Source organism: Sminthopsis crassicaudata, chromosome X (genome assembly GCF_048593235.1).
Source record: "Sminthopsis crassicaudata isolate SCR6 chromosome X, ASM4859323v1, whole genome shotgun sequence".
Classification (NCBI taxonomy): domain Eukaryota; kingdom Metazoa; phylum Chordata; class Mammalia; order Dasyuromorphia; family Dasyuridae; genus Sminthopsis; species Sminthopsis crassicaudata.
Window position 1 is genome coordinate 36,598,957 of NC_133623.1, and position 25,935 is coordinate 36,624,891.

The 25,935-nt window shown below is 36.3% G+C and overlaps 1 long non-coding RNA gene across 1 annotated transcript in view; it reads left to right on the top strand.

The window, feature by feature from the left end:
• Window positions 1-25,935, top strand: part of LOC141548411 (uncharacterized) — a 320,862-nt gene that overhangs the window by 112,906 nt on the left and 182,021 nt on the right. Inside the window, exon 2 of the long non-coding RNA XR_012483938.1 lies at window positions 17,679-17,801. This is a non-coding gene — a long non-coding RNA (uncharacterized LOC141548411). The remainder of the gene's footprint in view (window positions 1-17,678; window positions 17,802-25,935) is intronic.

The following is a 25,935-nucleotide window of genomic DNA, read 5'->3' on the forward strand; positions in this document are numbered from 1 at the left end:
GTAATAAAGGTATATTATTGACAAAATTGGAATTCTTTTTCTGGTGATTATATTTTGTTTATTAGCATTTAAAGTTAGGGTTCCATAGTATAAAATTGCAAATGTCCACCTGTTAATGTTTATATGTAAGGAAATTTTATGTAGAAATTTTATATTTTTCATCTTGGAAAATGCCTTTTTGCATGTTTAAGTACAGTCAAAAACTGATATTGATCTACAAGCATATGATTTTAATTGACTCTAAAGACTAATAGCCTTAAAAACATTTTTTCTCTAGATACATTTCTTTGCCTGATACAATCAAACATGATTTAATTAACTCACCATTGGTAAATGACTTCCTTTGCATAGCTGATAAATGAGTGATTTAGGAAGGAGTTGTGCATTCATTTTCATTTTTACATTTTTGTCAGAAGATTCTGCTCCATTGAGATATTTCATTTAAATTTTTCTAATTTTTAGCTGATTCTGCTTTACTGTGACTTGGAAATATTGTGATGAGTATATAATTTGTAAATGTATATTGTATTCATTTAAAGTAATTATACTATCACTGCTTAATAAACACAATGTTGCATGATCTAATTCAATAACAAAATAATCCGCTTTCCAGTGAGCCTTAAAAATGTGACAATTGAAGTCTACTTTTCTTGTTGTGACATGATGAATGTACTGGTAATCAAAGGAATGTTGTGATACAACAATCCATATGGTACTTGAAATATTGTGGAGTTATAACTGCATCACTATAATTTGTAGTGCAAAGCCAAGAAGTTGGCCACACAGACTATGTTGCATCTACTCAGCTCTGCTATTATAGCATGAAACCAGCCATAGACAATATATAAATGAATGAGAGTGGCTGTGTTCCAATAAAACTATTTATGATAAAAATTTGAATTTCACATAATTTTTATATGTCACAAAATATTCATCTTTTGATTTTTTCAACCATGTAAAAATGTAAAAACTATTCTCAATTTACTGCCCATAGAGATATAGACAGTAGTTTTTGATTCCTGGTTTATGTTGTTGTGCTTTTTTTGCATATTTTTTGGCTCTACTTCCTTCCCTCACTTCTCTGAATTCCTCATATTTGTCATTTCATATAGCATAGTAATATTCCATTGCAATCATAGACCATATTTTGTACACTCTTTTTGAATTATTCCAAATAATTTCCTTCCTTCCTTCCTTCCTTCCTTCCTTCCTTCCTTCCTTCCTTCCTTCCTTCCTTCCTTCCTTCCTTCCTTCCTTCCTTCCTTCCTTCCTTCCTTCCTTCCTTCCTTCCTTCCTTCCTTCCTTCCTTCCTTCTTTCCTTCCCTTTGTGTATCTTGTATACACCTATTTGTGTATATGTTGTATCCCCCTCCCCCAAAATATAAGTAAGCACTTAATAAAGGTTTGTTGATTAATTGATGGCAAGAAAGGTAATATGCAATGCTTCCTTCTTTCTGCTATCACAAGGAAGAGTTCAGGCTTGTTTTTTATTGTTCTTGTTCTGCATACTGGACCTTTCTTGGAAGCACATTACTTCCCTATCTCTATACATTTTAGCATTCAATCCCTTTCCTGCTTTGCCCAGTAGGAATTGTCAGGTTCACCCTGCTTATCTAGAACCTAGATGCAGGTCTTTCCATTTAGTGGCTTTCCATTTGGCATAATAAAAGCATCCTCTCAAGCTGTGGACTTTGATTTGTCCTATCCTCTCTTTCTCCTCTGACTCCTTGATTTGGTTTCATAGTTGTTCTTCTGCTTTGATTCCCGCTGGATATTCTGCTGTGATCCCAGGTTTCTTTTCATACCTGGGGCAATGATGAGATAGGAGGCTTTGCCAACAATTTACTTCTCACTATTTGTATATTTGACTCCAATCCAAGAAACTGTTTACCTTCTTAGTAACTTTAGAGGCCTTGAACCTTGAAGGAAGCTTTGGAGCCATCTCTTCCTGCTCCCTCATTTTATAGATTGGAAGGCAGAGGCCCTGCAAATGGAAACACCTTTGGGCACTGCCCAGCAGGGCCTTGGTTCAGATTCAGGTCTTTTGATACCACAACCAGAGTCCTTTGTACTGTAGGAGGCTGGCTGAGCTCAGGAGTCTTCCAAAGACTTCCTGCTGGAGGTCATATTTCCCAAGAACTTAATGAGAAGATTAATGAGCTATTGTTTGCAAAGCATGCCCAGCACTTTGTTTGTTAGAGTACTTTTAAAGAAAGGTACCAATGTAAATTCATCCTGACATTTTAATTATTTCTCAGTAAATTATGTTTTTATTGATTTGCTGCTATATCTAATTAGCTTTATTTTCCTGACATAGGTCCTGCTTCATGCTGAAAAAGTACTTATAGGGAAAAGTACTAATGTGACTTGTTTCACTGTTGTTCTCTGCAATCTTATAGCACACAACTGTTAAGGTCCAATACAGAATTATCTATGGGGCAGCAAGGAAGGACGGGCCCAATGGGTTTACCAGAAAGCTCTGTGATTCCACTTTTAGCATGTCCACTTTCTGCTGGACTGCCCTGGTATACTATGAGGAGGATCCTGCATCTGGATCCCATGGTGTCAATTTAGTTGCTGCATGACCTTGGGCAAGTTCTTTGATTATCTTTCAGCCTCACTTTTCTTGTTAAATTTGGCTATGGGGGTGTAGTTGGATGAGGAGTATATTGATACTGCTATTCTCTTGGGTTATTGGGGAAATCAAATGATATTATATATAAAGCACTTTAATGTGTCAGCCATTATTGCTGTACAAAATGATGTTCTATATTTTACACATGTGACTTAGTAGACCTCTTCAAGGACAGAATTCTCTTTTGGCCAGATGCCATCATATTAAAATTCATAATTATTCAATACTTGTATATTTCAAGGATCTATGATTTTGAAGACTCAAGCATTCCCTTCACCAATAGATTATCATAAGTTTCTATAGCTAAAAGACATCCTGCTAGCTGTGAAGCTTTGTTCAAGACATTTTGTCCTTTCTGGATGTTAGTTTTTTCATCTGTGAAATGGAGAGGTGAGATGAGAAAGGTGGATTGAATGACCTTTGAGATTTCTTTTCACCCTAATTTTGCAATCCTGTGATCTTTCTTTCTGATGAGCTTCTTTGTGGATCATAAACACAAAATCTGAAACCAGTCATGCTCTCTAAGCCCTTCCCACATGGTAGGGCCTACCAACAATTGGCCTGCATTTGCATGCCGTTCTAGAGACCAGGGTTCCCTCTGACCATACTGAGCCATTGAAGTAGGACTTTAGAGGAAGGGAAATTCATAATGCTTTTGAAGAGGGAACCCCAAAATTAAAAATCCTTAAAGGAGAAAACCTCCTTCCACTCTGCCTCAGTGAGGGGACTCCACCCCAAGCACAAACATTTTCATCTTTGTTATCTGGGTGGAGTCAGCTCAGTCTGGGAATCCATGAAATTGAATTTAAAGTCTAGCCCTAGCTGAAACCCAGTGAGGAGCCAACCTGGACTCTACCCATGAGCCCCCTTCAGCTTGTAGCCAAAGCCCCTTATTATAAAAGAACCAGACTGGAGCCCTCTCTTTGCAGGGGTCCCAAACATGGCAGCCTTACCATGCTTGGCACCCCAAGGAGCTTCTGTCCACTGGAATACTGTTTCCAGTACCCTCTTCTCTTTACCCACGCCTATTTCCTTAACTAGACTTTAACCTTACTTCCAATCCCTCTTTTATCAATCTAGGTTTTTGAGTCTGTAAATTCCTTTACAGAGAACTGCTTGCGCTGCTAGAAGGGAATCCTCAGAACTCCCTACCCTTGTGCTGCCACTAGACTTTACTTAACTCCCTGACCACCAGAAACCTTAATTTCATTTGGGTACCCCAAATCTAAACCTCAACACTTTCACCACCATTACGTCCAGAATGCTGACTGATTCTCAGTGAACTACTTGTAGAATCCATAGGCATTTCAAATGTGAGAATTGTAAAGGACTTTACACATTATTGAAATCCATTCCCTCATTTTTTTGGAGAATTCAGTTCGAAAAGTCTCTGTGTTCCCTATGTGTCAAACACAGTACTAGATGCAAGAGGAAAAAAGGTAAAAACAAACCAGCCCCTGCTTAATGGAGTTAATCTGTTTTTTCGACCAGGAGAAGGAATAGAATTTGACTACGATAAAGGGGCGAATGAATGGTAGAGCTGGAATGGATAAAATTTCTTTGAGCCATTCACTCTTACCCTGCCCCCTCTCAGCTTATTTTTCTATGTTCTTTCCTTTTTCTTGGAATCACCTACCAAAACACAGCCTATTTTCCTCATGCTAATATTGGTTACTCGGGATCTCCCCATTTTAGTAAAATCTCTAAGCTATGCTTTCCTTCTCTTATTCTCAAAATATAATCTGTTCTGGGTGTCCTTCATTAAGTTTTTGTTCTAGAGACAAGTGACAAATGAGCAAACTGAAAGTCATCAGTACTTTCATGTGTTAGGGTATATTTGTTATCCCATGTAATGGGTGACTTCTAAAGATTCATGAAGCTTAGAGTCTGAAGTGATCTGAGAGTACACCTGCCAGACTTTGGGCCCATGAAGTTCACAGTATTCTTACCAAGCCCACTGATTTTCAGCCAAATAGTCATAGAACCTTGGGTCCACGGACCTAGCTCTGAGGACTCTTTACTGCATCTTTTGGCCAACCTAATGACATTAGCTGTGGAAATTTCCTTCTATTCTAGGCTACTCTATGAACTTGCTCAATGGAATTCACACATTGGAAGCATTTTGCATCCCTGCAGCCTCTCCCTTTGTTTAAGGAGAGAACTCAGGGTAATGGTGTCTCATTTTTTTTCCCTAGGGCATTCCGGAATCTACTCATTTACCATATTCTCCTGTTTGTCCCCTCCCCAGATTCTTTTTGCCTTCTCCCTTTAGTTGTCCTTCTGCTTGTACTTACATTCCCACTGCTTTGTACAAAGCTTGGCACATTGTAAGGATAAAGGAGTGCTTGACTGGCTGACTGACTGACTGACTGACTGACTGACTGGAGGAAGGAAGAAATAAGGGGATGGAGGAGGTACATAGTGGTGACCTATTTCAATTACAATCCATAGTTTTGAATCCTGGGATAGCCAATGCCTTTGTCATTTTAGGTGCTGTAAAATGGTGTTAGCTGAAGCCTTTAATGTGTTTTTTCTGTCAACAATGTTGTTTTGTTAATTTAGTATTAATGGTTAGTTGTTTCCTCCCCATCGTCATGATGAAGAAAGTCTTCTTTCTTTTTGTTTATAAACCTTCCTTTAAGGTTGGGTAGAAGGAGAAATTGTCCTCAGGTCTGGATACACAAGATCCATCCTCCTTGTAATGATTTGGCTGCTGGGTAGCTCTTGATCGAAAGTTTAATCTACAGCTGGGGTGAAGTGTGGTTCATTGTATTTTCTGCTCAGCAATTTTTAAAGGATACCTCCAGGTACTGCTGATTGACAAATGAGATAGTGTGTGTTTGAAGGAGAAAGCTGTATCACAGGCTTCCATTAATGTCAGAACAGTGATCGACTATTTTAATTAAGGATATAAAGAGATCCTTGATAACAAGTTAAAACTGAGTGAAAGAAGGATTTGGAACATTTAAAAGTATATCCAAAGCTATCAGGATATTTTGGCCATTTTTTTTTCCAAGATGCATCTTGGTGTTCTGTGATTTTGGCAATGAAAAGGTTGCAGGGTTATGAATTAACTTCCTTCTCTGACAGTGCTGTATTACTGAGAGATTTGTGAGGCTCAAAGCAATATTTTACTCAGGGCTGGAAACTATTGTAAAGGACAGAATCCTCTACCCCCACCCCCGTCTTTACTTATGTGGTCAATAATACGGTGGAAAAGGTCACACACTTTGGTTTTGTTTATGAAAAGTAAGTCTTGTTCTCTGGGCAAAAGTTACCAAGTCCTCCAAAAGTTGAAGAATACAGTGATGAGCCTAGTTGCAAATAGTTATGATACAGATAAACTTTTGGGGCAGTTTCAATAAATAAGATTGTTTTCTGAATTCAGTTGCAGGAGGACAGGTCTTCTGAAATTCAAGACTCTCTTCAACTCCCACCTTTTAGCTCATACTTAACTGTGATCTTGGGCAGTCTCTTTTATTTCTCTGAGACATGATTTGTTCATGATTTCAAGTCTTACTTCTTATACATGTTTGATTCTGAACAAGTTATTCTATCTCTCCATGCCCTAAGATTATTCTCTGGGATGTACTAATTGAAATGAAATGAGTTTCATAGACTTCTGTACACTGATGAAGTAAAAGTCTGGTTTAAACAAAAACCAAATAAATAAACAAATGAATAATGATTAAAATTGTGTTAACAGTATATGAACTGAAAACTTTTTTTTTCTGAAGTTAGGCTAAATTTTGAATGATAATATTTAAGAACCAAAAATTATCTCATTCTTCTCCTCTTTTTGAATGTAATTCATATAGATTAATCTCAACATAAATTGCTCTTCTGTTTTTATTCTTTTGTATTTAATGAGCTAGTATACAGGTGCATAGAAGCAGTGCTTTTTGCCATTCAACAAAAGTATTCGGATGTAAGTTCATCCTCAGAGCACCTCTGGGAGAAAATGAGACAATAGAAATGATAGTCACTTTATCCTATTTGATTTTGATCTTCTTGTCTATTTTTCTATATTTTTAAAATTTTGCGAAATGTGGGTTAGCGATTATGAAGATGGGGATCTTTTAAAAAGCAGTATTCTGACATTTTCTGTAGAGTAATGTTATGTATGTTTTTGGACAGCTATCTGTGATAATGGTCTTTTTGTGGTACAGTTTTTTAGTTCTCTATGGTTATTTGAATCTTTTATTTGCAGAATAGAAATTTGTTGTCTATGAATGTGAATGTTGTCTAGTGAATGAGAAATAGCAAGCTTCTAATACATGATTCTGACCACTAGGTCATCTTTGCTAAGTATTCAGTAGATGCTAAATTTTTTGAACCTGCCATGATGTGTTGTACGGACTCTCCTATTTATCTGCTTTTTCCACACTGATCACTATGTCTGGTCATTTTAAATTCACCTCTGGTGCCAGTGCCTCATCTAGAATTGCCATCTTATGCTTCTCTCTTTCCACAAACAAATCTGCATGAATCAGGCATTTGTTTGATGTTTCTTTGTCAACATATTGTTGGCTGAGATTATGTGAATGGCATACTTTCAAGTCTTTTTGATTGCATTCTCAGATCTTGGCTATTCCATAGACTCTATCCAGAGGGAAGCCATTTTTTTTTCTTTCATTTGACAAATCCAGCAGCTTATCCTATTCATCAATCTTTACTATTGCTCATTTAAGTGGTCTCTTATTCTAAAGTATTTCTTTGAGTTTTGACCTATTTCTCACATATTCTTCTAATGTCTATCAGATAGTGCTTGGCAAATAGTAAGCATTTAATAAATGATTGTTGATGGATTACTTGATCCTCTTCCTTTTTTGATGTGGAAGTATTAATATTATTATAATTGACTTGAAGTATGGAACCCTATGTTTTGTTAATAGTATTCAGGTTTTTGCTATGATGCTTTCCTAGTCTATGATGGTCCATTTTGCAGTTCCCCAAAATGTGTGTTAAAGCTTGAATTGTATTTCTTTTAAATATATGATTCCCTTTCATCCAATTAAGTCTCTTAATGTATTCAGTGGAAGCTAGATGGTATTATGGATAAAATACTGGACCAGTAGTCAAGGAGACCTGAGTTCAAATATAGCTTCAGTCATCAATGGTATCTCCCATGGTAAGTTACATAACCTCTGTGTGTTATAGTTTCTTCATTTTAAAATGAGGATAACAGCACCCAGTTTTGTTTTTGGTTTTGTTTTAATACCCAGAATTGTTGTAAGAATCAAATGAGATCATAGTTTAAGCACTTAATACAGTGCCAGGCACACAGTAGATATTTAATAAATGTTTCTTTCCTTTGGTCCTATTCATCTATACCCTTCACTTTGAAATCTTTATGCTTCAGGTCTTGTCTAGAGGGAGACCAAGGTATTAAACAGTATTAATGATCCATTGATGCATTTGTGGCCTTCATATTCAAGCATGAAGTCTTCTGATATTTATCTTTTCTTTGTACACTAAGAATTTTATACTTAAGAAATTCAAATTATTTTCATGTTATTTGATAAAAGGTGCTATGCACTGAAGGAGCTTGTTTAATGATGTTTTTCAGTGGAGCCATATAAATTGGTATCATCCATAGGCATTAATTAATCAGTTAATCATTAATGGGCATCACCTTGCGATGTAATTGCTCCTCTTCAAAATGAAAGACAACAGCCACAATAAGAAATTTTGGTTGAGCCTCTTTTAATTTGGAAGCCATACTCATTTCTGTTGAGTAGTAACAATGTTAAAAACTAGGCAGGGGCCTAATGGCATAAGCTCTCTTCAAAAAATGCTACATTTTATACCACATACTCTGGACATTATTATCCTGTTTTAAAGGGAGAATTATTTTCTATGTGGAAATCAAATACTCTAGCATTCTTTCTGTGTATGGTTCTAATTTGTTTATTTGTAGTCATATGAATAAACCATGTGTGGGGAATTGAGTCAAAGGCTTTGGATAAGCAGCAAAGGCAGCATAAAGGTTACGGTGCTTTTAGGCAGTTTATTTAAGAATTACCAAATGGGTAATAAATTGTTTTGGTACTGCTGGAACTTGATGACCCACTCTTTATTTCCCCTCAGCCTGTATATTTTTCCTTAGGGGGATACAAATTGCAAATCCTTTGTATAAAGTGTATGAATATGTATTTTTCCCTTAATTTCTTTTTCAATGAATGAATTAAAAACTCAGTGGGGTGATTACATCTGGAAGAGGCCTTCATGTTCTCACTTTTGGGCCATTGATATTTGACTCTTTTGTTTAACCAGAGTGGGATCAGATTTGTTCTGAGAGTAACCTGGTCAAGCCTGTATTTCAACACACTATCATGGAACATCTGAACTGATGAATGTAGGTCTTATCTGTCTTTGCCAGTTCTCATTTTGCATGCAATACAAAGTTTCTGCCTCCTCTGTTCACCCAAACTGTGTTTCTTGTTTGAGCTGTAAACTTCCTGGGAACATATAGCTGATCACATTTGTTCTGAATCCTCCTTTGAGAATTCTGTCCTGCCAGTAAATTTGTGATCCTTGTTGTATTGTTGACTCTGTTTCGTGCCATTTTCTTTCAGCTGCTGATTTAGGGGATCCAGAATTTCCGATGTCTTTTTTTTTTGGAAATGACTTTCTGTTATATTTTTGATGACTTTTATTTGGGCAACATGGTGTTCAAGGTTTCTACTGCATATATAAACTGGATATTGATGTAATCTTTCATATAGGTGGTACATTCAATAGAATATTGCATCTGGAGCCAGGAAGACTTGAGTCAAATCCATTCTCAGACACTTAACTACCTGTGTGAACTTTCTAAATCACTTCACCTCATCCTGCCTCAGTTCCTTCAACTATAAATTAGAATAATTAGAATAATAACAGGACCTACGTCCCATGGTTGTTTTGAAGATAAAATGAGAAAATATTTATAAAGTGCTTAGTATAGTGCCTGCCACATAGTAGGGCACAGTCTAAATGCTTATTGACTTTGTTCTGCCCTCCAAGGCCCTTCCTCCCTGCCTTTCTCCACATCTTTAATAACTATCTCGAGTTACTTTAGCCATAGTGATATTTGAGCTTTGCCTTAGTGACATTTCTTGATAGTCCTATCTTTCTTTCTATGGTTTTTTATAAATCTTGAGTTTGTTACACTTCTATTAAATTCTGTAGGGAAATGTGTTAATGAGAAATATGAATTACTTGATTTTGGTAATGTAGAATTGGTATCCTGTTTACACTTGTATTATCAAAATCAAAAATGGGATTTTAAAGATTTTAGTCTAAATGTGCTCATTTCTTTTAAAAACCACGTGAGATACTGATTCTGTTTCATCATTACATATAATTACATATAATTTCTAGCTTGTGTCAAGTGAAGGTTTTCAGTGACCTCAGGATCTTCAACTTTCCCTCTTCAGATTTAGTAGCTCCTCATTTTCATTTCATATTTTATTTAATATGAGCTTTGGGGTAAAGTTGTATCTAAATATTTTTACTCCACTAGGCAATAATAGGTTGATATGTGACTTAGGACTTTCAGAATGCAGTAGGAAGCCCTTTCTTGCTTGTACATGGTGAGATTTCTTTCTATTTTTGGTACAGTACAGCATGGATACATAATGGCATATAATTTGTTGTCTTTCTTTGTATCCCCAGACCTTAGAACACTGCCTGGCAAAAATTGCATACTTAATAAATGCTTGTTGACTGATTGTCTGCCTAGAGATGTTTCAAGAAGTGGTAAAAGACTGTATTCTTCTAAAGAGGTGATAATGTCAAGGAGTTAACATCCTGATAGTAATTAACTATAAGCAGTTTGATGGGCAACTACCGATTATTTTGCTTTCAATATGAATGGAGACCTGGAAGAACTTTCAAGTGACTTGTAAGGACTGCATGATATTTATATTTATGCCATTGCCAGGTAGATACCGTTTCTCTTCAAAGTGCAGCCTGTTCTCTTTTTAGAAAATAAATTAATGTAATTTGAGGACCATATCTCAACAATACAGTTTATTAGGAACAATGAAATGTTCCTGCAAAAGAGAAAAACAGACACATTATTGGAGTTTCAATATTTATTAAAAAAAAAAAAAACAGTGGATCTGGAGAGGTAGAGGAAAAAAAAATCCAATCTGTGTCAGGAAGTTGGGTAGACTGTCACCTTAGAGAAAGAAGGAAAGCCATTGAATATTCAGAGTTCAAATAACCAGGAATGAAAATATTGTGGGCTTCTTCTGAAGAAGAGGGATATGGATTCTATAAGGAAGCAAAAGCTTCATTTTCTTCAAGGAATAATAAAGTAGAGACACATATGCTGTCAAGAGAGAGATGATCCAATAAAGGGCAGAAGAAAAAGAAAAAAATTGCGATGACTGCCTGTGAAGGGATACTGAGGCTGGCCTTTTGTGGACCTGATAACAAAAATAGAAAAGGCTTGTGTCTTTAATGGGCACGTATCCAAGACATAATGATAGAGATTCTCCAAAGACTTGTCAATATGGATGACTCCTGCTCCTGGTGATTCACATTTACTTGCTCTTGCCAGACATGATCACTGTCAATGTCAAATATTGTGGAATCTTGGTCAAAGAAACTGAAGATTGTAGGATACAGTATTTTCAGCACTTATCCCTTCAAAGATAAGAGATGCCTTAGATAAAATCAGATTTGGGGAGTGAACAACTGTTAAAAGATGTTTACAAATGTTTACAAATGAGAAAGTGGGAGTTCAGGAACTCTGTTTAAAATATTTGAACGAAAGGCTAGGATAGAGTTTATCTGACTAAGCCTGGTAAGCATATCTTGCAAATTTAAACAAAAATGCTTTAAACCAGAAGGAAAGAGGGCAAAAATTGTATGTCAGCTAAGATAGATGCCTTTGCATGAGAATAGCATCAGTTAAAACAGCTAGGAATTAAAAAAAAATCTGAGAAAGGAGTCAGCAGGAAGAGCTGTGGTCTCAAATATTTAGACAGAAGCTCATGTATAGACACCAGTAAGATGGACAAATAGTTCCTATGCAAGTATGCAGATCTGCTCTCCCAGGCATCCTGGAGACTTGGTGATATGAGAACCATGATTGAAATATGATTGTGGATGGGGATACCTTTATATAGAGACAAAAGATCTGGGGATAGATGAAAGATCTGGGGATAGACAAAAGAGGAAGAGGCAGAATAGGAATTTATTTTTACAAAGTTATACTCACATGAGGAAATCTAGGAAACATGGTAGAAAACATTAGGATAAAGAACAATGGAAGGAGAAACAGAAATGATTTTGTTGTTGGTGCATCCTACAGGCCATCTGGACCCAAAGAGGAAATAAATGATGAGGAGTTCAGAAAACAGATCACAAGCATGGTGCAAAGGAATGATAGAGAAGTGATGGGGGATTTCAGTTATCCACACATCTGCTGGAAATGGCTCTTTGCCAAAAGCACAGTAGCTAATAATGTATTGCTTTGCCCTTAATGTTAATTACCTTCTTCAAAAGGTATGGGAACCAACAAAAGGAAATTCTATTTGGGACTTGGTTCTTTCTAACAGGAAGTAACTGGATCCTGGGGTCAAAATGATGATAACTTTGGAGGAAAATAATTAATTACTCTTTCTTAGAGTTGATATTAGAGGAGAAGCAAAGCAAAGATATTTAGATATGTATCATGGATTTGGGGTGAGCATAGTTTGAAAAGATTTATATTTGCAGTCTCAAAGATTAAAATTTAGCTGTCAGAATTTGCCCTTATGGTCTGGGAAATAGTTAAGAATGAAATTCCCAAAGATGGACAGTATGATTGACTAAGAACAGGCATTGTTTGATGTGGATAAATAAGAGATTTAACATAAGATTTTTTTTAAAAGAAAGATATATACACAAATGGAAGCAAGGACATATAACAGAGCACAAAAACAAAAGTATATCATAGTACTGTAAAAGAGCATTAACAGTGCTAAATCTCAGAATAAGTTGATTCTGGTGAAGAAAACTAGGGTGAACAAAATTATTTTAATAGCTATATGGGGGAAAAGAAGAGGCTCAAGGAAGTTACAGAAAAACTTCTCAGGATAGATGATAACAAGTATTGACTGACAGAAGGCAGAGATGCTTAGTCGTCATTTTGTCTATTTCTATGGTCTTTGCACAGAAGGAACAAAAAATGGTTGACTAACAAAACTGAGGCTATCATAAGAGAGAAGAGACTTGACCTTAATTAGTTCAGGACACATCTTTTTACAAAAAAAGATGTGACTGGTGTGATTCCTGAGCCAACGATTATTGATGGAGAACAGAAGAAGTAGAACAGTGCTGGAAAATATATATATATATATATATATATATATATATATATATATATATATATAGTCACAGATTTTCAAAAAGGTAAAAGAATGAAACATGAAAAACAATGACCAGTGAGCTGGACTTTGGAAAATTACCTGGAAAATTCTTGGAATGTATTATTATATACCTGAATGAGGTGGGTCATTAACACCTACAAAAGGAAGTGATGTTGACAAAAAGCTAGTATGGCTTCATCAAGAATGGATTGAGAGATTAACCTCATTTTCTTTTATGAAAGAGTTACTGAAATAGTAACCAAAGAAAATGCTATGAAGACCATTTTAAAATATTTTAGTAAAATGTTTGGTTCAATGCATTACATCAATCTTGTGAGTAAGTAGGAGAGAGATAAGTTTCTGGGCAACAGACAGGTAAGTTGAATTCAAAACAAGTCACGTGTCTGAATTCAGAATGTAGTCATAAATATTTCCAGATCAACACAGAAGGTCTGCATTGGAGTGTCCTAGGGATCTATGTTGCCGCCATGCTATTTCATATTCTTGTTAATGTTTTGGGTAAAGGTTTAGGTGATTTCAATCATGCAAATATCATGAAACTGAGAGAGAACCAATAAACTCAATTACAGAATTAAAGCCTCTACAGCTCTTGACAGGCTAGAATGTGAGGCCAGATGTAATAAAATTAAAATTTAAGAAGAATCAGTGTAAAGGCTTACACCTGCGTTTCAAAATCAAATTCACAAGCACAAGATAAAGGAAGCTATAGTTAGAAAGTAGTTTGTATGATGAGCAGCTTGGAGGTGCAGTGGGTGGTATACCAGGCCTGGACTCAGGAAGACTTGAATCTAAACCTGGCTTCAGACATTTCCTAACTATCAACCTGAGCAAGTCACTTCACTCTCTTTGCCTCAATTCCTCATCTGTAAGCTGAAGAAGGAAATGGAAAAACCACTTCTAGAATGTTTGTACTCAGTTCTAGGTACCATAATTTAGGGGTAGAGCATTGATGAGCAGAATAACTCACAGAAAATGGTAACCAGAATGAAGACCTTGAGTTCATTGTACATGAAGAACAGTTAAAAGGAAATGAGGCTGTTGAACACAGAGAAAAAAATCGGTCTATCAGATAGGTGTTTTCAAGTACTTGAAAGACTGTCATGAAGAAGAGGGATTTGATTTAATTCTAGAGGGCAGAATTAAAAGCACTTTTTGAAAGTTACAAAAAAAGAAAATTTAGGCTTTAAATAAGGAAAAAAAATTTCTACGAATGAAAGCTATCTAATGGCTATCTTCAGAGGTTCTGAGTTCGCTCTCCTTGGAACTCTTCTAAAAAAAGGCTAGATGCCCATCTGTTGGTATCATGGTACAAAGTCTCAGGTTAGGGGCCTCTTTCTCCATAAAGTCTTCATTACTTCCCTAAGCCACATACTCTTTCCCTTCCCTAAACTACTATGGTACTTCTTGGCATTCATCTTTCATATAATGGATTGTATCACAGTGTTTCAGTATTAGAAGGGATCTCCATGGCTGAGTTTTGAAAGATAGCAGTATTTCAATAGACAAAAATTGGAAAGCACATCATAGGCATGTGAGTACACAGATTCTAAGGGCAGAATCAGAAAACCAGAGAGCATCTTTTGCGAACTTTGGATGAGTAGTCCCTTATGACTAGAGCAAAGAGTGCTCTCCTGATTTCTGTGATTAATTTTTGCTTTTTAATAAGGATTTTTAGCTCTTGTCACTTAGTTAAGAACTCAGTTTATGAAAGAGACCATTCTATAGTACAGTGTGGTATTTAGAAACTCTAACTTTACTGGGAAATCCCAAGTGGAAATGGAATCATTATTACAGCTATTCATCTCACATTGTCACTGTGCAAAAAATTCTTTTCATGTTGGGAATAGAAATGACAGGGCATCCCCATAACTCCCTCAACTTACATCACAGGTGCAAAGTAGATGCAAGCTATAAGCAATAACACGGAAGACATCTTGCACATGATTTATATTTCCTATCAAGATGCATCCCTGTGAGGACTGATGACAGTAGGACTCTTGGAATGGGTATACGTGCTAGTTAAGTGCTCTGGTGATCATCTTTTTTGACCTGATGTTTTTGCCAAGAAGAAAATCACTGCTATCCAGACAACACTAACTAACCTGCCAAGGGAATTGTTGGATAAGTGTACTTATTTCTTAGTGTAGAAGCTTGGAAACCATACTGTTTGGGGTCCAGATGCCCCTCTAAACTATTATGCTCACACTAGCAATCACTTCTATCAATGGGAGTAAGTCAAAAAAATCATTTGCTTCTTTCCTGATCTTCTCCTCAATAGAATAGTTTTATGTGATGTCAATATGACTGATTTCCTAGGGTTCAGGCTTATTTCTTATTTTGTCCCTTGAAGTTCATTGAGTATTTCTAGGGGACCCTAGAAATGTTTTTAGCACAACCTTCTTCTTGTATATATGAGGTACCTGAGACCCAGAAAAGGATTCTTTTGAATTAATGTTAGAATCAGGACTAGAACCCATTCTGATTCCAATATCATTTTATTCTTTCCTCTATTCACTATACTACACTATTCCACTATAAGCTCTTGTTTTTCTATAAATTCCTGAAAGGAGAACTTTATTGTCTTTGCAACTGTTTGGATTTTTCCCCCTGAATCTGGCATAGTGGAGAAAAATCCTTTTGGAGACTACTGAGGTTATTCTTCTAACTACTTAGGATAACCTTTTTTTCTAAAATAACTCCTTCAATCAGTGGTTGTCAGGAAAGGTCCAATTGCATCAGTCTCTCATTTGCATTTTCAATAAAATTATTTGAGATGCCATTGATTTCCATGTGCATTTACATGGTTCTAATTTCTATTAGAAATTTCAGGAAAGTTTGAAAAATAATGATTGTCTCCAAACTCTTAATTCCTTCGACACACAGTGATTAAACCCTACAGTTAATGTTGAAATTGGTGTGGTTTCTGTTGTGGGTAGGTTGAGATCTCGTGGCTTCATTCGAAACTCTTGATTATGAACTTATGAAAGAGGCAACCCAGCAGGACTTTGCCTTGATTAATTGGCATTCTTTGGCGATCATAAGAATAATATTAGCTAGAAATGTTAGACTGTGATTGAAGAGTTTCTTTAAAGCATGGACACATTAATGAGGATAAGGCTTACCAAAGTTCTTGGCATGCTGAAATGCAGGTTCTTCAGGACTGTTCTTTTCCTTGTCTTCATTCAACTATTGTTCCTCATATTACATCTTCCATCTTCCTCACCTACAGATACTGACTTGATCACTAGTATTTATTGAAGACTTGATTTATATGGGTTCTGTGCCCATCCTGGGAGAGCTAATACATGTGACAATATGAGGAGAATAATTGCTATTGCTTCCTTCTTCCTCAAGGTGTGTCACCTTCCCCTTTGTATCTTACCATATATTCAAATGTAATCACACTAGCACAGTATTTTGCATATTGTAATCACTCAGTGAGTATTCAGTGAATAGGATTAGATTGTCACCTCTCCTACTCTTTTTACAAATGTATGACATAAAGTTGATGCTGCACCCATACTGGTAGTCATTTGTAGGAAGTGGAAGGATATAATATACCCAGAAAGGAAATGAATGGCTTTAATGTTACACGTGGGCAGTATGTGAATGGGTATAATATCATGGATGTGCAAGAAGTTGGTGGGTATGATAGTACGCTTGGGCAGTGTGGATGTACATGTGAATAGGAAGTAGGTTTGCAGAATAGTGGATATTTGAGGAGTATATAGAAAATCTGGGCATGGGAAGTAAATAGTTTGATGAAATTTTGTACTGTACCAAGAAGTGAGCAAAAGGAATATTCCTTTCCAAAGATTTCATTTTACTGGATAGAGGTTCAGGGAAGAAGATTATTACTATTGGGTGACATTAAGGGGGATGCTTCTTGGAAGAAGATGACAGTGACAATAGTCCAAGCGTAAGAAAAAAATGAGTAGTAGATCAAAGGAAGGCAAACACAGAGCACTTCAGAAGCAAAGGAAATTGATGAGTTTGTGATGTGAGAGTTTGCTTATGGAAGTACCCAGGTAGACCACAGAAAATCAGAATTGCAAGGAGCCTCATTGACTTTCATGTTGAACTCATATTTGAACATATACCTCCTATGCAACCTAATCTTCTAACGCTAGTTATTTGGGCATAGGCGGGTTTAGGCTACAAGGGCTGGCTACTTCCACTGTCCTTTATTTTCTCTTGAGGTGTATCCTGTGCTTTAATTCACCTCCCCCATTTCAGACTCTGGAGAAACACTTTATTTTTGGTTTCAGTCCAAGGGGTCCACTCTGGCAAGAAGTTGGGGGTAGAAGTATATTTTCTTGTATTTGAGAGAATTAGAACAGCCTATATAGCATGGGTGTAATATATCCTTCAAAAAATAGACACAAAGGACAATTATCCTCCAAATACAGAGTTATATAGCCTTAACAAACAAATGACATTTTGTAAAGGTTATGAGATAAACAAAATCCTTGGAACAAATATGCATAGTAAAGTAAAAACAAATTCTAAATGTCCAAAAAAGTATCTCTTATTTTGCATTTTGAGTTTATCATCACTCTGTCAGGAGGTAGATAACAAAATTCACCATTGATCTTTGGAAGGCACATTGATTATAATTATGTCTTTTTTTATAATGATAAATTTGAAATGATTTATATGTTTCATCAAATTTTCAGATAAAGAGAATTGCAAGGTAAATAATTGGATAAGGAAATGGCAAACCACTCAAGTATCTTTGCCAAGAAAACTCCAAGTAGGATAATGAAGAGACATAAAGGAAATGACTGAACAACAAAAAGGTAAGTGCTATTATAACCTCTGTTTTACAAAAGAGGAAACTTAAGACAAAGAAAGCTCTCAAAGCTCACAAATGGACCATCTTGTTCTCTCTCTCTCTCTCTCTCTCTCTCTCTCTCTCTCTCTCTCTCTCTCTCTCTCTCTCTCTCATATATTTACCTGTTATATGCATGGGTAATTTTACAATATTGACAATTGCCAAACCTTTTGTTCTAATTTTTCCCCTCCTCCCCCCCCAAGATGGCAGTTTGACCAATACATGTTAAATATGTTAAAGTATAAATTAAATACAATATATGTATACATGTCCAAACAGTTGTTTTGCTGTACAAAAAGAATCGGACTTTGAAATAATGTACAATTAGCCTGTGAAGGAAATCCAAAATGCAGGTGGACAAAATAAGAGAGATTGGGAATTCTATGTAGTGGTTCATAATCATCTCCTAGAGTTCTTTTGCTGAGTGTAGCTGGTTCAGTTCATTACAGCTCTATTGGAACTGATTTGGTTCATCTCATCATTGGAGAGGGCCATGTCCATCAGAATTGATCATTATATAGTCTTTTTGTTTTTGAAGTATATAATGATCTCCTGGTCCTGCTCATTTCCCTCAGCATCAGTTCATGTAAGTCTCTCCAGTCTTTCTGAAATCATCTTGCTGGTCATTTCTTACAGAACAATACTATTCCATAATAGTCATATACCACAATTTATTCAGCCATTCTCCAATTGATGGGCATGCTCAGTTTCCAGTTTCTGGCCACCACAAAGAGGGCTGCCACAAACATTCTTGCACATGTAGGTCCCTTTCCCTTCTTTAAGATCTCTTTGGGATACAAGCCCAGTAGCAACACTGCTGGGTCAAAGGGTATGCAGTTTGATAACTTTTTGAGCATAGTTCCAAATTATAACGTGCTCTCCTGGCAGTTACAATTACTAGTCTGCTCTAGGCCCAACAGAGTACCTTTGACCACTGACCTTTGCAGTGTGAACTCTACCCGGCTTACCTCCTCTGAGGCCTTCAAAGGTCTCTGGCCACAATCTCTTGAATCTATAGCTTAATAACCGGTAGCACACTCAAGAACAGCCACATGTAATCTTAAAAGCCTTTATTATACCTACTCACATAATGCCCTGACTGATGCCCTGACTTGTTGGTTCCCGAGTGGACACCTGGTCAGAAGACCCACATGTTCACTACCAAACTCCTTACCTCTTTTGGCTACCCATCTTGGCTTGGCCACCCAGGCTAGGGAGCCTGGGTGAAGAGCACCAGGTTAAAGAGAATTACTGCTGCCTGCAGTGGGCTTATAAAGGGCCTGTGAGGTCTCAAACACACAGCCAATCAGTGAGAGAGTCACCCATTACGAAGCTATCTCATCATAGCCAAGATCCCACCTACAAGGCAGTCCTAACATCCACAGAAATTACTTCTGGGCCTCAATCTCCCGATGCACTGTGTCCGCCCATTTAAAGGGGCCCTTACACCAAATTGCTCTCCAGAATGGCTGGATGTATTCCCAATTCCACTAACAATGTATCAGTGTCCCCGTTTTCCCACATCCTCTCCAACATTCTACATAATTAATGTATTTTAATGATTTTCCTTTACTTTCTGGTTGTTGTTACAGCATTTTCTATTAGTTCTCCTTGGTTCACTCTGCATCCATTCATGCAAGTCTTCCAAGATGTCTCTGAAATTGTCCCTTTTGTCATTCCTCACAATGCAGGGGAATGCTAAACAATAAAGATTCATGGAATGATTATATTTGCTCTTCTCAGGTACCCAGGAAGGAAAAAAGATAACTTTGCAAATATTTGAAGTATACTTTTCAAGTATAAATGGTACCAGGACCATCAGAGCAACTGGACTATATCAAATAATATTAGGGGATTGGAGGAGGTAACACAATTCTAAGGACTTTGAAGAATTTACAGTTTGACTGAAAGAGAGAGAAAATAGCTATATAGTACTACAATCAGTTTCACTGTAATGTCACATAGGTATGCCCTAAAATACCATACTATGCAATAAAAACCACAGGATTTATGAGGAAATAGCTTTAGGGAAATGATGCTCAAAAACTTCATCAATAACACATAAGAAAAAGGTAGGAACTTAATAGAAATGGTAGTATAATTTTATACATATTACATAGTTAAGGAATATATGTATTCTGTACTAAATAGTAATGATGTCAGGGCCTTCTAGCTGCTGCTTGACTTTTATGCTGGGCTGATTTAGTCTCTTAGTCGAGATGGGTAGGCCAAAATTCTGGTCCTGGCAGGGTGTATGGCACCAGAGGTCCTGGTAGAAGGTAAATAATATGTATATGGCAGCCTTGCTCTGCCCACAGCTCCTACTGCACCGGAATGCAGTCAATACAGATGGCATTTTATTTTTAAAAATACCTGAAATATGTTTGAAGAAGTGGCCCTTCGAAAGGATACAGTTTGAGTTATTGTGAAGTGACAGTTTTCTTCATTCTCCTTTCTCTAGGAAGAAATTGTGCATAAGCAAACTGAAATTTGCTTTATGTTCTAAATGTTAACTAATTTAGCAATTATATTGGAACCAATTCATGTTTTCAAAATGAGAGGTATAGTAGAACTGACTGCACTACTGACCAAAGATATTTGAAAGAATGTCAGTAACTATCAGTCTATGTGCCTTCTTTTTCAACTCGTTAACTTTTTTATGAGACCATCAATGGTATAACTGATGAAAATATTAGGTAGTTTTCATTAATGCTATTTTGTATCACACCACATCTTCACAGTTGCAGAACTGACTGGAAGTTACAGAGAATATGAAATCTCATTGCACTTTTTTATTATTAAAAAAAATGACTGGGTAGAACAAAATGTAGACTTAAAGACTTTCTTCCAATAACCCATCTCACATATACATACTGAGGTGAGAAAGGATATTTTCTGTTTTTGTACCCATTACCTTTTACATGTTTAAACCCCAAATGGAATAAACAGAGTCAAACATGATTGAAAAATGACTGAACAGATCCAGCAGCGTTACTACTGGGCTTATATCCCAAAGAGATTTTAAAGAAGGGAAATGGACCTGTATGTGCAAGAATGTTTGTGGCAGCCCTCTCTGTAGTGGCCAGAAACTGGAAACTGAGTGAATGCCCATCAATTGGAGAATGGCTGAATAAATTGTGGTATATGAATGTTATGGAATATTATTGTTCTGTAAGAAATGACCAGCAAGATGATTTCAGAGAGTCCTGGAGAGACTGACATGAACTGATGCTGAGTAAAATGAGCAGGACCAGGAGATCATTATACACTTCAACAACAATACTATATGATGATCAATTCTGATGGACGTGGCCCTCTCCAACGATGAGATGAACCAAATCAGTTCCAATAGAGCAGTAATGAACTGAATCAGCTACACCCAGCGAAAGAACTCTGGGAGATGACTGTGAACCACTACATAGAATTCCTAATCCCTCTATTTTTGTCCACTTGCATTTTGGATTTCCTTCCCAGACTAATTGGCTATTCCAAAGTCTGATTCTTTTTGTACAGCAAAATAACTATTTGGACATGTATACATATATTGTATTTAACTTCTACTTTAACATATTTAACATGTGTTGGTCAACCTGCCGTCTGGGGGAAGGGGTTTGGGGAAGGAGGGGAAAAGTTGGAACAAAAGGTTTTGCAATTGTCAATGCTGAAAAATTAACTATGCATATATCTTTTTTTAATTAATTTTATAATTATAACATTTTTTTCGACAGTACATATGCATAGGTAATTTTTTTTACAACATTATCCCTTGTACTCCCTTCTGTTCCGAGTTTTTCCCCTCTTTCCCTCCATCCCCTCTCCTAGATGGCACCGATTCCCATACATATTAAATATCTTATAGTATATCCTAGATACAATATATATGTGCAGAACCGAATTTTGTTGTTGTTGTTGCAAAGGAAGAATTGTATTCGGAAGGTAAAAATAATCTGGGAAGAAAAACAAAAAAAATGCTCACAGTTTACATTCATTTCCCAGTGTTCCTTTTCTGGGTGTAGCTGATTCTGTCCATCATTGATCAACTGGAAGTGAGTTGGATCTTCTTTATGTTGAAGATTTCCACTTCCATCAGAATACATCCTCATAAAGATCATTGTTGAAGTGAATAATGATCTTCTAGTTCTGCTAGTTTCACTCAGCATCAGTTGATGTAAGTCTCTCCAGGCCTCTCTGTATTCCTCCTGTTGGTCATTTTTACAGAACAATAATATTCCATAACATTCATATATCATAATTTATCCAACCATTCTCCAGTTGATGGGCATCCATTCAATTTTCAGTTTCTAGCCACTACGAAAAGAGCTGCCACAAACATTTTGGCACATACAGGTCCCTTTCCCTTTTTTAGTATTTCCTTGGGATACAAGCCCAGTAGTGACACTGCTGGGTCAAAGGGTATGCACAGTTTGATAACTTTTTGGGCATAATTCCAGATTACTCTCCAGAATGGTTGGATTCTTTCACGACTCCACCAACAAACTATGCCTATATCTTGTAAATAAAAAGCTATAACAATAAAAAAGAAAGAAAAAAAAAGAAAAATGACTGAACAATGTTTATCTAATAATGTAGAATTAGAAGAAACCTCAGCAGCCCTCTAATACAACCCCCTCATTTTACAGATGATGAATGATAAGGCCTAGTGTTGTCAAGTTAGAACACAATGAGTTGAACCTGTCTAAATAATAGCTCATAGCATTTATATTGTGAGTTTCCTCTAAAGTTCTAAAAAATTAAAGGAAAGGCAACTGACATCCTCCTTCATTACCTACTTGTGGTGTAATTCTGCCTTCTTGAAGTCTCTACTACCACATTGTTGGTCCTGGAAGGTCCTGCCAAGCTGGAAAGGCTCATATGAAGACCCTCCAATAGCCTGTCTGTCTACTGCCTCAAGACCAGTTCAGCCAACTGCATGGAGGCTGAACATGCATGGAGTGGATTATAAGATGACATTCTTTTTGTAGAGACAGTGGTGCTTAAAGATGAAATCTTGTCTTCTGGAGGGTGTGTCAGGGATGGGCATAGATATGTATCTTTAAATAAAGCCACTCATAAACATGAAGATTTCTTTGCATAGGAAGTACTTTATAGTCAGAAGATGATGTAATCATGTTTGAGAAACAGCAAAATAACAGTACATTCTGAGGTTATGTGGCATCCATGAGATAATGGCAATCAGTCTGGGTAATGTGGATAAGTAGAATTAATGTGACTTTTGGAAAGGGCCCTAAATAAAGTGTTTCATTTTTTCCAGTATCTCCTAAAATGATCCTGAAGTGTTGGGTGAATATGAATGGGGTAAAGCAAGGAGCACAGAAGCCCTGGGGGAATTTTCTAAGACAAATGAAAGTGTGCTGCCTGGCACACATCCAAGGGTTATTTGTGCCAGTTAGCAATAAATGTTCTAAAAAGAAAAAAAATGACAGATTGGAGTTAAGGTAAATAAAAGTTACAAAATCAAAGATGGAGGAAAAATGATTACAATAGAAATTAAGCTACATAATGAACTTTAAATACACAAAATTGAGGTCAGAGAGGGGACAGAAGGGACTCTTAAGAGCTGAAGTATAGTAATAGAAAGTTTAGATGAGTATCACAGACCAATACATTAATTCTTTGTGCAGAAATAAGTAATTCACAGAGGAGTAGAGCTGACAGATGCCAAAGAAAGATAAATTTCCTAGGGGGAGAAGAAATAGAGAAGGAAATGTGTATTGTACCTGAACCCACCACCAGGAAAAGAAAATATTCACTATTGTAGAAAATGTTTGTTCTGAGATTTGGGTTTATGACAGACTCGACTTATTTCATTAATGGTTCCAAATGGAAGAAATGTTGAAAGAGTATCAGCTCAACTAGCTTTATTAAGTGAAACATGAGTTGTGTTGCTAGATTTTGCAAAGATGATCAATTGGGAAGATTTTCTCACTTTAAACCAGATTTGCTGAGTTCTTGAATACCAATGTGTGCTAAGCACTGAGATAGGTTTTTGCTAGTTGACTAAAGTTTGAGGACATAAATTTCTCTTTCTTAAAACAGGAGCTCTTTGAAGCTAGGCAATGTTTTCTTAAACCTAACCCTTCTAGGGCTTTCCACACTGCTCTGCAAATAACTGTAAATTCATGTAGATGAATGCTTGGATTGGACTGAATCCTCAATTTAATGAGGAGAGCAAAGACTTTTGATTGGTTCGATGCCTCACTGTTTCAAAAGAGGAGTAGGATGAACACTTAAAATTTTTTTAAAAAAATGTTAATTCAAAAAGCATACAAAGCACAAATGTTTTCATATATATAATGAAGAATTGAAAACAAAAGGATTGCAAATGAAGCCATGAATCTATACAGCTATTGTATAATTTTTAAAAGTATGTGTTACATTTCACAGAGTTCTAGTCCTGCACCTTCTTACCTTCCTTCTCATCTCTTCAGTGAATTTTAATCTATTGGGGTTGTCAGAAGCAGCCAGATAGTACATTGGAAGGAGTCCCAGGCTTATTTGAGGAAGCTAGGTCATATATTGAATAGAACACTGGATCTCAATTTAGAAAGACCTGAATTCCAATTTTACCTCACATATTTGTTGGTGTTGTGATACGAGGCAAGTCACTTAATGTCTCTCAGCCTCAGTTTCCTAATCTGTAAAATTAGGTAATAATTACAGCACCTGTTTCACTAGGTAGCTTTGAGAGTACATATCAAAAATGCTTTGTAAATGAACGACACACCATATACATGCTAATAGTATAAATTCTTTAATATTTTTATACTTTTCTCACTGCATTTGCTTTGCTGTCATTTCTCTCACATAAAAAAAGGCTTCCCTAATAACCAATCATAGACAATAATCATAATAATAGCTAAGGGGCCTTGTGCTGTGGGACTTTCCAATTATTATCTCATTTGATCCTCCTAACAGACGACCATTTTACAGCTGTGGAGACTGACAGAGGTTATTTGACTTGCTCCAGGTCACACAGCTAATAATAAAGTGTCTGAGTCTGTATTTGAACTCTTCTGAGTTCCAGCCCAGTTCTCTGTTTGTCGTGCCACTTTGCTGCCCCAAATAAGTAAAGTCAAGTAGATTAAGTCTAAAGATTAACTGTGTCTGAAATGTCTATCTCATTTTGTACCTGTAGTCTTTGACTTCCTGTCAAGAGAAAGAAATGGAAAGCCAGAATCATCCTTGGCCTTACAAAGTCCTGATTGGTCATTGAACCAATCATAATACTTAAATGTTTCAAAGTTGTTTTCCTTATAATGTTAAAGTAGTCCCTTGAATTGTTTTTCTGCTTTTTCTCACTTTACAATAATCTCTTTTATCATCTCTTGTGGCATATTAATATTCTATTCTACTTATAACCATAATTTTCAGTAATTTTCCAAATGATGGGCATACACTTTGTTTCCATTTCTTTGCTATATGAATATTTTATGAGTTTTTTTCTTAGATCTCTTTGAAGAAAAGATCTAGTATTGATATCACTGGGTCAAAGGATGTGCATTGTTTATAGTGATTTTTTTTTCAACTGTAGTTCCAATTTACTTTCCTGTATGGTTGACTTAATTCAAAGTTCTACTAATAATGTATTAGAGTATCTATCTTCCCATGGACGTTCCAACAATTGTCATTTCATATTTTTAACATCATGGCTACTCTGATGGGTACATCGTGGAACCCCTCAGCATTGTTTTGATTCCTATTTTTTAATGATTTTGATAATTTGTTCATATGACTGCTGATAGCTTGCCTTTTTTTTCTTTTAAAAGCTAACTTTTCATATCCTTTGATCATTTACTGTATCTATTGGAGAATGACAGTGGCTCATATACTTTTAAATTTATATCAGTTTCCCATATGTCTTCAATGTCTGACTTTTATCAGAGAAATTTGCTAGAAGGATTTTTCCCTGGTCAGTTGGTTTCTTTCTAATCCAACTGCATTGATTTTGCTCATATAATATAGTTAAAATTGTTCATTTTATCTCCTGTGATTTGATTGTTTCCTCAAGAACTCTTCCCCTCTCCATAGTTAGAAATTGAATTCCTTCCTTCTTCCTCTCCTTTGTTTATGATGTGACT